The following is a 17017-nucleotide window of genomic DNA, read 5'->3' on the forward strand; positions in this document are numbered from 1 at the left end:
ATATTTTTATTTATACTCTGTTTTGCTAAATAAGACACAACCATTGTGACCAAAATCATAACAAATACAGAATAATTTACTAAGTGACTTTCTCCATCATAATGCAAATGAAAAATGTGTGAAAATAGGCTTAAGCACTTAGAAAATAAAAATAAAAATGCATATAAATACACGGATGTGTAACATAAGACTTTATCAGAAACCTTGTTTCTTACTCATTCTTTCTAACTCCACACTAAAATCAGTGACCTAAAGTTACTCATATATTGTACGTTGTACTACTTTTTTCTATTAAATGAAATAACATTAGGCAATTGAATCTGGCAATTACTAAAACATTTTATTGATTGTTAAATTACTGTTAATGAAACTTGTGGGATATTACATCAAAATATCAGCATTAGATAACACACGTTGTGAAAACAATGAATTTCTAAGAATTACTTCTTACCTTCACATTGCTATTTTCAGCTTTGTTAAATTATTCTGTTTTCCTCTGTTTCTGATTCATAAGGATTCTAGATTAACAATTGTAGTTAAGGCTTAGGAAACACAAATGACATCATTGTATATATCTAAGTCTATATACAGCATGGTACTTTTTCTTGTGGGTCTCCTCTGGAGTATCTCACATGGGTGAGGACTAAGAAAAGCATACTGTATAAACCTGGTTGGTCCCTGAGACTGGGAAAATATTATGTGTGAGAATGTGCTATGGTTTAAAATTAGTATTTTTTTTCCTGATTGTTGATACTATTTGAAGAACAATTAGCTGTGAAACACTCTAGGTCTAATTGATTGAAGGTTTATTCATGTATACTCCATTTCATTGCTACTGGTCATGAACTTAGTATGAGGAAATATCCTGGAGAAAGATGTATATACTTAAAAAATCATGAATACAGAATGCATACTTCATCCCTGGAAGGAAAAGCAACCGCAGTGAAATGGGCAAACACTGGGAAAAGAAGACACAAGGCAATTATTTTAAAAATAGGAAACATCTCATCCATGAAAATAGTTTTGAATTCTACAATAGATTGTAGAATTAACTGGGAATTTCTGCTATGATTTCTCATGTACATATATGAGTTCTAAGAAAATCATTTTGGAAGTGTTCTAATGAAAGAAAATTAAAATATTTAAAGTAGAAGTTATAGAATACAAGGATACTGCATGCATTAAAGCTATGCATAGGGCTGGGAAGGTGGCTCAGTGGTAGAGTGCTTGCCTTGCATGCATGAGGCCCTGGGTTCGATTCCTCAGCACCACATAAGCAAAAGTGGCGCTGTGGCTCAAGGGGTAGAGCGCTAGCCTTAAGCTGAAGAGCTAAGGGATAGTGCCCAGGACCGGAGATCAGGCCCCACGACCGGACCCAAAAAATAAAAAAATAAAAATAAAGCTATACATAATAAAAATCAGAAAAATAACTAGAGATATTACTAACATAATAAACACAACAAAGATAAATGATAATAGAAATAAAATTAAATTTACATATGGACACAAAGTAGTAAAACTTTTATTCCTGGAAATCAATTATTCTAATCAATAGATTAGAGTAAATAATGAAAGAACTTAAAAATTTTTGAAAATTGTAGTAAGCCATTATCTTTTCATAGAAAAGATAATTTAGAAAAAAATACCTTAAAGAAGCTAAAAGAGCTATTTAGGCAGGGTTAGCAACTGGTTTACATTGCAATGTCTGTTTTAATCAATTTGTTGTAGTGGCCTAAATAGACAAATGGAAAGAGCTTATCCCGGACTCAAAGAGAATGGATGTCGTGATTGATTAGGCTATAGGAGGCTGAACATTCAAGTGCAATTTACCAATATTTACCAGCCTTTCTCTCTTTCAAAGGAGAAGTTGAACATTAACACTATCATTTCAATGGGAAAATGCTTTCCTTAAGAATCATATAGTCTGCAATCCCAACAACGCACATACCCAGTGAGATTCTGGTCTTAAAAACAGCAACAATCTAAACTGGGAACAGTGACTCCTGAAATCCTACTACATTGTAGGCTGAGATTTAAAGATCTTGGTTCAAAGTCATTTGGGGTAGAAAAGTCCATGAGACTACTAAAATGCTAAAAGTGGATGATTAATATATGACCATATAAGATAATGCTAAGTGAAATGAAACCCAATATAGGGACACAAGAATTTTATCTTTCTTGCTGTTGTTTTTGGTGAACTTACAATGTACTATGTGATTGTTTTTTGTTTCTTTTGTATGTTCTTCACCCACGTTATAACCCTGTGTTTGCACAGTATTTGATTCCTGTGCCCTGCATCTTGTATATACTTTTTCATAATTTGGGAAAGGGAAGGGAAATAACAAAATGCTGAAATAAGGATACAGAATGACCCATTGTAGCAATGAGATGTACAAGACACTATGGTAAAATGTGGTGGAGGAGTTGGGGAGTTGGGGAGGAAAAGGATGGTAGGGGAAAAACAAAGGAGAGGGTAACATTGCTCAGTAGGAAATGGACTCATTACCTTGCTCATGTAACTGTAACCCCTCTGTACAGTATCTTTACAATAAAAAATATATTTAAAAATACAAAATAGAGGAGAGAAGAAAATAAAATGTGTTATTAAAACATATTCTGGGCTAGATACCTGTGGCACACTGCTATTAATCCTAGGATTGAAGTTCAAAGACAGCCTAGAAAGAAAAGTCTATAAGACTCAAGCCTCCAAAACAACCAGCATAAAACATGGGCTAGAAGTGTGGCACAGAAGGTAGAGTGCTAGACCAGCAGCAAAGCAAGCTAAACAAGAACACGGGCCTTAATTTCACACACTCCCTTACCACAAAAAAGATCACATATCCCATACTGGGTTTTGTTGGATTAAGCAATTTAATATGCATATCATATACTATAAAAATAAAGTGAGATAAGGAAAAATTTGAAAGCTGTTTGATAGAATTATAAGTTTATTTTGCAACAAAAAATTTACATTTGTTTTTAATGTAGATAGTTTCTACCACACAGGGATACAGGAAACAAGACAATTCTAACAATTCAGGAAAGAAGACAATTTCAATTTAGGGATGTAGGGCTGCTTGAAATAATAAAATAAATGAATGTATTTTGGAAAAGTCGCTATTTAAGAGATATTGAACTTAGATCATCTTTACTATAAACATCACATTTTAATCATGATGTTAACCAGAAATTGTCTGAAAGTTTAACTTTAATATTTAATGTACATTAAAAATTCTTATGTCTATATAGTCATTTTCTCCACTTAGATACAAAATATTCAAAATGTACTTAATATGGTTTAGTTCATATCATTGTGTATCCCTGTGAACATTCTTTACTTGTTCTACTTTTTTTCCTTCTTAGAAATAATCAGTGGGCTGGGAAGGTGGTAGAGTGCTTGCCTTGATGGATGAGTCCCTGCGTTCAATTCCTCAGCACCATATAAGCAGAAAAAGCCAAAAGTGACACTATTGCTCAAGAGGTAGAGCACTTATATTGAGCTGAAGAGCTGAGGGACAGTGCCCAGACCCAGAGTTCAGCCCCCATGAGTGACAAATAAAAAGATACAAGTAATCAGTATTTGCAGGGAATAATTTAGTATATTTCCTTAGAAAAAGGAACTCACAGTCCAACAAAATAATACCAGGAAATGTATTTGAAAGGTGGGAGGGCCAAAAGGAGAGAGGGGCAGATGAATGGACAAAGGAAAGCAGAAGAATGCAGTGATAATAGTCAATATGTACTTCATGAAATTAGAAAACTGAGAGACGGATTTGTGGTGGGAGGGAAGTGAGAGAACAATAAAAGAGGTGACATCTGTCAAGATGCATTAGATTTATAAATTAATTTGTTGACTGGTAATGTCTTTAAATGATGATAAAATATATATAAAAAACAGATGTTCTTGCTCTCTGTTATTTTTATCTGTTTGTATCAAGGGCAATTAGACTATTATAACCACATGATTCCCCTGTTATTAAGCCAGTATTCCTCGTGAGTCTCAATATTTACAACAGGTCAGACAGTGCAAATGGAGCCACAGCATAAATAAAACAACTACAGTAGTTAAGGGCTCTTGGTGCTTTTTTATTTCTCGTAGTACTTTTATGAAAATATGTCCGATACATTCCCTGCAAGTGAAAATTAGGTTATTATTGAAATTAGTGTTTTTAAATTATTTCAAATGTTAACAAAATTGCATAGATTTTCCAGATATACTTTGATATTCAAAAATCAATTAAGTGCTTACTGGCAGTAAATAGATGATTCAACGCAAACAAAGCAAAGGTTTCATGGGAGTGTCAATTCTGTATTCTAGCACACCATCAATATCCTAGCAAACTCATTTAAATCACTTTTAATCAATTCTGCAATGGTTGAGGTTGACCACATGGCTGCTTTCATTTTAATTTTCACAGACAAAAAACAAATCCAAATAGGTTCTCATGAATGCAAAGTGAGGCTGGGCAAAGTATTTCAGGAGCAACCTCAGACTGTCTAATTACTGTCATCAAAGGGACATACTTATGTGAATGAAAACGGTCATATGGGAAAATACTCTCACTTTTGGTTATTTCATTAAATATTTATACATTATATACTATCATGTTTCTACAAAATTTTTGATTTAATTTCTTTTTCATTTTTTCTTAGATAATCAATTCAAGCCTAATGTAAGATGTAAGTTAAGAAGAGGAAAAGTTGAAGGCTGAACAAGGAGGCCTAGTGGAAGAAATTTCTTACTTAAAATACAAATGATGCGTGGTAATTTTTATGTCATATTGCACAAATTCTTAAAACACACAATGGGAGCATCAAATTGCAAAATGCCAATGTCTATTTCTAAAGTGTATAAAACCAGGTAAACTATAATTTTTGTAACACTCACATTTTGCAACTCTGACAACAATTTTTAAACTCAAGCATAAAATAATATGAACCGTCCATAAAAAGTACTTTATTTGTGTGTCATATAATGTCTCCTTATTCCATGAGATTTATATTAATTCTAAGTGATTCCAACATCTAAGGTGACAGATATAAACCACTGAGCCCAGCATCCAACTTGAACAGAATGTAAACCAAGAATTATGTCTCAGGGTCACGGCTTTTTATAAAATAATAAAATAAGATAATGAAAAGCTGCATAAAACAACAGAATAAATGAAATAGATGTTAGAATAAAATGACCTACATAAGAGTTTTAGTTCAAAACAATGACAAAAAGTGAGCCACCAACAGGAAACAAAAACAATTTAGGAATCCATATATTAAGCAAATTCTATAGGCAAAGCAAAAGTATCTATTGGTAGTACTGAAGTTTGAATTCAGAGCCCCAAGCTTTCTAAACAAGAGCTTTGCCACTTGACATCATACCACTAGTCCTTTCCACTTCAATTCTTGCTATTTTGTTTGAAGTTTTGGAGCTCTGACTTAAAGCCCAACACATACTTGGCTTAATTGCTTAGATGGTGCTCGATCTCTTGATCCACACTTCCTGTTCTGTTTGTGCTGGTTATTTTGGAGATAAAGTATAGAAGACTTTTATACTTGGCTTTGAACTGGAATCCTCTGGATCTTCGTTTCCTGAGTAGCTAGGATTACAGATTTGAGCTACCTCATAATTTCAACAAAGCAGACTTTTTTTTTTTAATTTAGTAGTATGTATCACTTCACTTAAGTATATGCCTATAATTGGTTTATAGTTTTATTAACTTTAGCTTCATAGGTTATTTTAGTTAGGGAAAAATTACAGTTTCATATCAGTGTACTTTAGATTTTCTATACACCAATAACACAGATGTATTCAATCTACTGCAAGCTAACTTCAAACATTTTTATCAACTTTGATTATTTTATCTTTGTTTTTATTAATATTATAATGCTTAGGTCATTGATTTATAAGTATAATACATCGATAATGCTGAACTAACAATAACTATTCATTTTTTTATCTATTCAAGAAAGTATTAATATAATCCACCAAATAGTTTGGTTGAGTTTATCAAATACATTCTATTGTAAATTGATTTGAGGAAGTTTTTGTCACTAATTCAATATTATTTGTACCCAATGCTTTTTTGTCAAAATTTTAGTATACTTCATGGATCCCACCATTGTGGCATCCTGATGTTAATTTGAGGTTCAGAATACAGGGTGGTGATATCATAAAACTTAAAGCAGGGTTAATAGTATTGAATATCACTACACATACCAATTTTTTCATGAAAGTCATGAATTCACATTATTCAGGGTTTCTAAAGGAATGTTATTTCTATCTTATGCTTCTAAATTGAAATATAGTATTCTTTTTAAGAATAGTGGTTAATTAAACAGAAGGTAAATTCCTTGAACCAAAAGCCCAAATCTAGTTTGAGGAAAGTTCTTTGGTATACACCAACGGTTTTATTTTTATTTTTTGGCTTTTACATATTTTTTATTGTGAAAATACTGTACAGAGGGCTTACAATTACATGGGCAAGATGATGAGTACATTTCTTATCAAGCAGTGTAGCCTCTTCCTTTGTTTCCCCTTCCCATCCCTTCCCATATTCCTCCCCACCCCCCACCCAATCCCTTCCCACCCCCACCGAAGTTGTAAAGTTCGTTTTTCCACATAACAACTTGTACATCTCATTGTTGCAATGGATCCACCTCTATCCCTATTTAAACGATTTGTTTTTCCCCTTCCCCTCCACAAATTAATAAATTATATACCTGTTACTAGGCTGTGGAGACAGCATCGATCAGCATAGGAACCGCATGAACTAAAAATGCCAGCACATGCGAAAGGTTTTTATAAATGTGCCCTCATGGAAAAGTGAGATACAGAAACTGTTAATTCCTAATCAAAGTAGTCTCTGACTCAGAATATGAAATATTATTAAACAATAAGTCAACTGATTAAAGCGTGAAGCACTGTCATCCACAGCAAGTGGTGGGAAGTTTTTAATAAAAACAGAAAACAAGAAAGGTTATAAAAGGAAAACAAAAAGAAAGGACACAAAGGAAGTTTCTTCAAAAGTTAAAAATAGAACTAGTTTGGCCTGGTTTCTGAGCCATACCTATAGTCCTGCCTACTCAGGAGGCTGAGCTCTGAGGATCACAGTGCAAAACCAGCCTGGACAGGGAAGTTGGTGAAACTTTTATCTCCGATTAACCACACACACAACAAAAAAAGAAATAGAAAGCTAGAAGTAGAAGGCTAGAAGTAGAGTTGTGGCTCAAGTGGTAGTGGAAGAGCACTAACATTGAGAGAAAGAAGCTCAAGGACCAGGATAAAGCCCAGACTCTGCATTCAAGACCTAGGACTGGTAGGAGGGTGTGGGGAAGGAGAGAAAGAGAGGGAGAGAGGGAGGGAAGAAGAAGAACAAGAAGAAGAGAGAGAGAAGGAGATGGACAGAGACAGAGAGAACAGAGACAGAAGAGAGACAGAGACAGAAATAGAGACAGAGAGAGCACAATAGTGAGTAGTCCAGCAATCCACATGTGAGTATTTATGCAAAGAAATGTAATTTTGACAAAGAAGCATTTTTATTGTCAGGTTTATAACAGCACAGTTAACAATAGTATTCACTGGCTAACTGGATGAAAATATACTACACATATAAAATGAACATAATTTTTTCTATACATAGGTCTGTATATACACAATACATAATACTAATGAAAACTGTATTTATATGCATGCAATGTTTTGGGTAGCATTCTTTCACATCGCACAAATGTATACTTATTATTTCCAGATACAATGTGATTCCAAGAAATTTGGTCAAATCATGAAATAAAAAATGACAAGTAGAAAAAGGTCTTCTAGGCACTATTTAATGCCTTTTATTTTCACTTTTAATATGTAATGACTACAAATGATTAAAAAAAGTAAATTACTTTTAAAAAAATCAAATAATGTCCCTGTAAAATTGAAGCTTTGGATGTTGTTTTTTTCTGACTACTGTGCAGATTACAAAAAAACTTCATTTAACTTCAATAAACTATATCCACTATAAAACAAATCATTTAATATATTACTCATTTATAGAGCTTTATGTACATTGTTTGCCTTTATGTGAGCTATAAGCATTTACTTTAAGAAATATAAAAAGCAGTGTCAATAACAATTTAGTAGCTTCAAAAGGGTATCAATATATAAGTGGGTGTCAAAATCTGTGATGCCAGCATTTCAATATTTATCTTTCACACTTTAATTTCTCATGAAGCTCAGAAGGTGCTCACATGAATAGATATGGATGGAGTCCATGTACATATCTTACATCCTCCCACTATGGATAGATGGTGGTAGGTGATACAATTCAAACTTTTCATTCAAAATGATATCTTTTTCATATTTATTTTATTATTATCTCTAAGTAGTTGTACAAAGGAGTTGTCATTTAACAAAGCAGTTTATGAATACAATAAACCTTGATCAATGCCATCCCTCTCACTATTCTTACCCATACCTTCTCTACCATTCCTTCCCTCACTCTGGTATAATTTTGAGTACTTTACTGATGAAAAACTTTGGCTAATAAAAAAAGAACTTTTGACATTCATGTCAAAGGAACTTAAGTCAGCACGTCTCTTCTGATAGTGCAATTTGCTTGGCTTTCTATTGTCAATTATAATTCTACTTTCCTGCTAAGTCGATACAATTAGCTTACTACAGGGACTTCATTATAGCCACAGGGAGGGCAGCAGCTGAGGTGTACAATTTTCTTCTTGTGATGCCAGCACTGCTGAGCAGTTATTGGAACAATGGTCAACACAGGACTGTCTTAAATATTGTCAGTTCATTTAATCTTCTAACAAAAGATAGCGCAAACATGTAAAAATTTAATGTCAGGGAAATGTTGGTTATCCCATCAGGCTGATTTAGCAAGGTTACTACTCATCAGTTCTTTTCCATTTTTTAATTGGAATCTAATTCTGACTATATCTTCAGGCTTTAGATTCTTAGTGTTAAGTCAGGAAGTTAAGTTATGAATGTATTATACCTCTAAATAAATACTTAATGATAAATAATAGCAATATTTACTTCTTGATCTGGTACTAGGGCTTGAACTTGGGTCCTTGCCACTGTCCATTAGCATTTTCACTCAATGCCAGTGCTCTCCAACTTGAGCAACCCCTCTACTAATAGCTTTTAATGCTTGATTGCAGATAATAATCTCATACTTTCCTGCCTGGTCTAATTACAAACCATGATCCTCAGACATCCTCTTGAGTAACTAGGATTACAGACATGTGCCTCGCTAATAATATATACTTCCTAGTAAAATGATGCTTTGCACTCTATTTTCCCACTATTTTATTCTAAAAAGGTAATAAACATCCATAAATAAAAACAAAACAAGCCAAAACATTCTAACAATCAAAAATTAATAGTTATTAAGTGTTGCTTTCCCAAGGTATTTATTCCCAGACACCTTTATGGAATAATTAGGGAAAAATCTTTAGTTATATTGATATTTAAATACATTTTACTCAGTATTTATTAGCATCTCCCACTAAGCTGGTTTATAATTTAATTAGGGTAGGTTTAGAGTTTGTAAATTTATTTCAGAAAAAAAAAAACATTAGATTACCATGAAATAAGGGTCACACCTTGGATCTTAGCCCAATGAAAGCAAAGAATGTATCTGTCTACCACATGATTGGTTTGTTGGTTTCTAATGCCTCTATACATCAATTTCAAAAATACTGATTATCTTTGTCAGATAATACCAATCACTTCTATGCTGGTATGATTACAGGCTCCCCATTCCCATTGGTACCTGTGCCCCTTTCTTAGACACCTGTAAATTTCTTATATGGACAAAGAAACTTAACCTATATGATTAAATATTATTAGTAATTAGTCAGAGTGTCTTATTGAAGGAAACAAAGATGAGGTAATAATGTCTGAAGTTGGTCAGAGAAAAAGCCACTTGCAAAGAAATGCACATTAATCATAGATGTCTGATAGGAAAAGGAAGGGCTCTCTGAGTATCCTCCAGTAGGAACATAGACCTGATGGCATATTGATTTTTGACTACTGATTTTCAGGGTGGTGAAACAATAAATTTGTGTTGTTTTGAACCACTAAATTGGTGGCAATTTGTTATAACAACAACCAGAAACAAATATACCCACTTTCCAAGAAAGTTCCAATATGTTTTCTTTTGATTCTCACAGTAGTAATAATAGATTTCAATCTGGAGAGTATGGTTGTGGTAGTGAAAGTGTCTTCCCAAAACATTGCAAAGTCTTGAAGGGAAAATAAAATGAGCAACAAAGGACAAATGATAAAGATGAAAATCATATTTCTGTTGAAAAATAACTCTCTGTTGGGCCATATTGAATACTGCTTTTATCACACTGAAGTGGTCACTCCTTTGAGTAAATAGTCAGTGTCTGGATGACAGGTTTATTATTTGATAAAACAGCATTCTGACTTGAATGTAGATCAGAAATGCTTACAGATGATTGAGAAACTCAGATGATTGGATTTTACCTTCAGATTTTTACGTAAGATCCCAAGAAAGTGGGTGTCTACAAGACTGTGAATATTGCCACTCATTTCAGGAGCATACATTTTCTAAATTTAATTTTATTTCATTGTAAAGTTAAAGTACATAGGGATTACAGTCACATAAGTAAGGTAATGAATATATTTCTTGTCAAATAGTGTTACCCACCTCCTTTGTTGTTCTCCCACTTTCCCTCCCAACTTGTGTCCCCCACCATGTCAAAAAGTTTATTTCCAACATAGTGTCTTGTAAGTATTGCAGTTGCATTGGTTCACCATTTGTCCTTTGTCTCATCATTTTGTTATTCTCCATCCCTTCCCCAAATCACATAAACATACAAAAAAGGCACAGGGTACCAAAATCAAAAACAGTGACAAAGATGATAAACCATTGCAGAGAAAAAAACAAAAGAAGAAAGAAATAACTTGACACAGCATATAAAAACAAAAACAAAACTAACCCAGATGCCCTTCACTATATGAATGGATCAAGGAAATATGATATATGTATATATATATATATATATATATATATATATATATACATACACACACAATGGAATTCTATGCTTCTATCAGAAAGAATGAAAAAATCATAAGTGAAGTAAGCCAGACCCAAAGAAAAATAGACTCCATGACTACCCTCATTTGTAAAAATTAGTATATGTCTAAGATAGTGCTAGCAGAGGATCAAAATAACTCAATAGCTATGTACATATGACCATATAAAATAAAGTTAATCGAAATAAACTCTAAGATATGGAATCAGGAGCATACTATCGAAACAGTGCTGTGGTAGAAAAATAGCTAATCTGGATTTATGTAATCAATATTTGCCTTCCTAGCTGTGCATTCCCCTAATTCTAGCAATATGTATCTTCTTCCAAAGATTCTCATAGGTATATTGAGATGATCAAACAGGACACTAAAATGACAAATCTTGTAGGTTATAAATCACATAAAAACCTGATGACTATAATGAAAACAATGCAGTTTATGATTATGATCTTGTTATATAATACTCTGGATACTTTTTCCCAGATGGATGTAGGAAGCATTTATTGGTTATTTTCCAGGTATTATAAATAGATCTTTGTTAGATTTCAAGTTAAGGAGATCAAGTTTGTATGACTGTGTCTGTGAATACACTTGTTTTTGCATGCATGGGTTTGTGTGTGTGGACACATTTCATGTTTCCTGATTTGAAAGCTAGACTCTTAATCTGATGAAAGCATTTCTTTTTGGAAAAGTTGTGTGTTCTTGCTACTGTACAATACAAGGATGTCATATTTATATTTTACTTCATTGTTGAAAATTCAACAGATACTCAGCAAAGAGTAATGAAAATATTTCTATTTGTTTTATATTTAAGGCTTTTCTGAAAATAAATTACAATGGGTCATCTAATTTTCACTATTTGTGTTATACAAATGACATTGATTGTGTCTCTATGGCTTCCTATTATTACCTGAAAATTTTATTAACATGAATAACAATAATAAATGAAATTGAGATCAGAATTACTCTTTCAAAGGTCCCAGTAGGCTATTTTCTCCTGAAACTCTTTAGTGTTGTCATTACTTTTGATTTAAAGCATTTGTGTCAAGATTAAATACAAATCATTTAAAATAAAAGCAATAAAATTTGAGAGTTCATTTATACTATTTATTTCCTAAAATCAAGGTATCTACAAATACAAGCACCTGTGTGTGTGTGTGTGTGTGTGTGTGTGTGTGTGTGTGTGTGTGTATACCTAGAGAGATATAAATACCTATTGAGCATTATACACAATACACCCCCGCTGTCCCCCCACCTCCCAGGCATATTTGCCAGATTTTGATAGGCATCTGAAGGGGAAAGAAATTAACCTTAGGCAATACTGTAATGACACAGTTCGTCTGGCATATAGAACGTAGATTGAAGTCCAGTGGTGCTCACAGCTCCCACAGAGCTTCATCAATCAGCATCCTGATGACCTTGAGCAAATCTGCAGTGTTTTTGCAGCTCCATCTCCCTTCCTCCCATCAACTAGATGGCAAAATGCTTAACTTCTAAGAAACATTCTTCTACCTTTGATAGTCTGTGAGTTGGCTTTGGAAGAATGCCTTCAGGAGAAAATGGATGAGACAAAGGATCCTTTCTATAAGAGCTCATGGAGAAATCAAGGGTAGAGCATTATTCAGAAGCAAATTAAATTGTCTGGTTATTTTCACAGCTTTTACAAATGTAATTCTGTCAAGTTAACCTAGCAGATGTCTCAAATTCTAGATCAACTTGACTGAAGGAAAAAAAAATAATGTTAGGTTGTCTCAGATGCAAGAGAAAAAAATCACAGAGCTATTCAAAATGAATGGAAAATGCTTGTTCATGACACAAGCAGCCCTGGGCCCTGCAGCTCATCAGTTTATAGTGTTAAATAAGAAGAAGAATAAAACCTGCCATTTCTAGATAGATGGACTTTGAATTCTCCAGGCAGGTTGTGGTTTTATCTCACTTAGTATCTGTCAAAATGATGGGTGAGAATATACTCAGCAGTATTTGTAAGCCTTTCATTTTAATAGATTGATAGCCCCAGATGCATCCCTTTATGACTGGCTTCTGAAAAAAGTATTTTAGAGACTCATGCCAATTAGGTATGGCAGCAGAGGAAGACTATGTGTTAACCTCATTCTACCTACCACATAGTGCAATGCTACCTACCATGGCTCTTCCAGAACAAACAGAAAAGAGAAGATACGGGCTTTTGTATCTGAAACTATTCAATGAAAGACCATGTATCATCCAATTGGACAGCCCATCTGAATTTCTATCTAGGATGGTTAATACTCTGATGGGCCAAATACACATTCTATTTAAAATTTTTATAAATAGGTATTTTTGGATATTTAAAGCTTAAGGCAATTGAAAGTAAGAGAATTTTTTGTAATACTGGCTGTATTTTTCTTTTTTATGAACTAAACTAGGATTTTCTTAGCAACTGCAGCAAAAATTTTAATGAATGTTTTGCAATATGCAGTTTTCCAGCAAAAAAAGAAATAACAGGCAAAAATTGTCATCAATCCATGGAAAAGCATGAACTCTCAGTCATATCCACAAATTAGAAAATTAATCAGTCATATCCACAAATTAGAACATTAATGCACATCACATGTGTCCACAATTTTCCTTTGAAAATATGACATATTCCACAGTTAATCTAAAAGTAGACCTTACCAGTTTATTATAGATATTCTTAGTTTTAACTCTTTAGAATATGAAAAACATTTAAAAATGAACACAGTGCAACTGCTGTCAATTAAAAAAAACTGTCTTCACTGAGAATGCTGATACTGAATTTCTTTAAGCAATCTATTTAATATGCACAATACTAGCTCTTAGATAGAGAACATAAAAGATCCTTAAGGGTTTTAAAGTTGCAGTACTAAATTAGTATTTAGTTATTTCAAGTAAAAGATAATTCATAAAAGATTGTAGTAGACAAATGCTACTTCCAAGAAAATTGATCTGGGATTATGTCATGTTTACTCTCATTATTTCTCTTTCTCACAAGTTGACTTAGCCTCAAATACTGAAATGTGTAACAGTAAGATTGCCAAGAGTCTCATTTGTGTCTTTTACTTATGTAGTGAGTAAATATGCAAAACATATTGCTTCTTTCACAACTATGAGCACTGATTTCCTTCATTGCAAGATTTTTACAGATAATCTTTTTATTGCTGTTGTTGTCAGTCTTGGGGTTTGAATGCAGGGCCTGGGCCTTGTTCTTGAGCTTCTTTTGCTCAAGGCCAGCACTCTACCATGTGAGCCAAAGCGCCACTTCTGGCTTTTTCTGTTTATATGGTACTTAGGAATTAAACCCAGGGCTTTATGAATGCTAGGCAAGCACTCTACCACCAAGCTACAGTCCCAGCTCCAGATAATATTTTAAAAATTATATATGAGCTTGGCACTGGTGGCTTACAGCTGTAGTCCTAGCTACTCAGTGGAAATCTGAAGATTATGTTTGAAGCCAGCCCAAGAAAGGAAGTCTATGACACTTTTATCTCCGATTAAGCACAAATAAGCTAGAAGTGGAACTGTGGCTCAAGTGGTAAAGCACTAACCCTGAGAATAAAAAGCTCAGAGACAGTACACAAGGACCTGAGTTCAAGCCGCAGGACAGGCAAAAAAAAATCTACAAAAAATTACATATAAACAAAGAAGCTATGTTTGAATCATTTTATTTATTTATTTATTTATTTTTAATTGTGCGAATACCGTACAGAGGAGTTCCAAGTACATGGGCAAGATAATGAGTACATTTCTTATCAAGCATTGTAGCCTCCTCCTTTGTTTCCCCTTCCCATCCCTTCCCATCCTCCCTCCCCCTCCACCCCCCTCCACAGAATCCTCCACCCCCCTCCCAGCCTCTCACCAAAGTTGTAAAGTTTGTTTTTGACATAACGACTTGTACATCTCATTGTTGCAATGGGCCCAACTGTATCCCTAGTTAAACAATTTGTTTTTCCCCTTCCCCTCCACAAATTATAACAACATCAAATACAGGGAAAGCAGGGGTTATACCGTGGGGGAGGGACATACATAGCAACATAGAAATTATCTTATAAATATGTTAGAAACAATTTCATGAAAAAAAAGCATTTGATACTTATCTTGGGGTTCCTTCCCCTAATATCAACTTATCTGAAATTTTCTGCTTGTCTCAGACATACACTAGTTAGTGCAAATAAGGGAAATCATGGGACCTGTTTCTTTGGGCCTGGCTTACTTCACTTAATATAATTTTTCCAAGTCTTTCCATTTCCTAACAAATGAGGCAAGGTCATTCTTTCTGATGGAGGCATAGAATTCCATTGTGTACATATACCACATTTTCTTGATCCATTCATCTACTGAGGGGCATCTTGGTTGGTTCCATATCTTAGCTGTGGTAAATAATGCTGCCATAAACTTGTTCAACCACTTTGGAAAGCAGTATGGAAGTTTCTCAAAAGACTCCACATAGAGTTCCCCTATGACCTAGCAATCCCACTTTTGGGCATTTACCAAATGATCACAAACAACACCATAAATCATTTATTTTTAAAAGAAATTATAAACTAGTAGCAAGATTAAGGTAGTTTTGTCTTTACATTAATAGATTTGTTTCACAACAGCTAGGGAACAAGCAATCCCAGAGGAAAATGCATATTTCATTTGAACTGAAAAGCTTGAAAGGGGTCATGTAAGTTTAGCAACATATTGTCATATATGTTTTAAGTAGTTCTGGTTGCTCTTTTTAAGTATGGAGGAGACAAATCTCTGGGAATTTCTTAAAAAAGTGAAATTCCATCATCCACACACAATTCTGCAGCGATGGATGCAGGTATCACCCATTAGCAGCCACTGTCCACATCTAGAGATGATATCACCAGCAGAAAAGAATAGATGTTAAAACACCAGGGTATTCTACACTGGGGCTGAAACACAGGATGACAGTGTCAGGGAATTTCTACAGGCATATATCTTTTGTGAGACAAAAGTGTTCTACACTATATTATTAAATATAATTTTTTTCAAGCAAGAAGAAAACTCGTTTATTATCAGAGCAGCCCTTTTTAAAGCAAAAAGGAGCGGGTGGCATGGCAGGGGAGGAAGAGGAACCAATCACTGTCAAGGTCACACCCTATGATGCACCTAAGCTGGTTACACACTGAACAGTAACCAGTGGGCTCTGCCCACTCTACTCCCTCTCAGAGCCATCTTTGCTGCCCATGTGCTCTACTGTAAATCGGGCTCTGCCCACTCAACTTCTAATTCAAAGAGTACATGTAAATATAAACCTTATTGATAGTATGGCTCACTGCTTTGTTTAGACTTTATAAACTTATTGGTTAATAATTTGTTAATAAATATAAGATCCAAGCAATTATGATTTAAAAATTTAAACTTTTTCATGAATTTCTTGATATTTTGAATACATGCCTAAATGATCACCAAGACCTTTGTTTTTCTACTTTGTATAAAATAGCCCATACAGCATATACTCATGATAAAATTTTTTTTCTTTTTTTTTGTTTTTTATTTTGGTTGGTCATGGGGCTTGAACTCTGGGTCTGGGTGTTGTTCCTCAGCTCTTCAGCTCAAGGCTAGTGCTCTACCACTTGAACCACAGCACCACTTTCAGTTTTCTGGTAGTTTACTGGAGATATGAATCTCATGGACTTTTCCTGCCTGGGCTGGATTTGAACCTCACTTCTCAGATCTCAGCCTCTAGAGTAGCTAGGATTACAGGCCTGAGCAACCAGCACCTGGCTGTTTTTTTTTTTTTTGTTGTTTAGCTAATATTATATATAAGACTAATATATATTTTATATATTATTTAGAAATAAATCATAATATAGAAACAATGATTTTCTGATATGTGTGTAGACTCTTTTCATTTATTTCCTGTTATGAAAAGTAATTGATTAAATATTCTACTCCACAGATGTTTGGCTGTATGAGTAGGATTTTCCAAACATTTATTCC

Source organism: Dipodomys spectabilis, unplaced genomic scaffold (genome assembly GCF_019054845.1).
Source record: "Dipodomys spectabilis isolate Male_0828 unplaced genomic scaffold, ASM1905484v1 ptg000009l, whole genome shotgun sequence".
Classification (NCBI taxonomy): Eukaryota; Metazoa; Chordata; class Mammalia; order Rodentia; family Heteromyidae; genus Dipodomys; species Dipodomys spectabilis.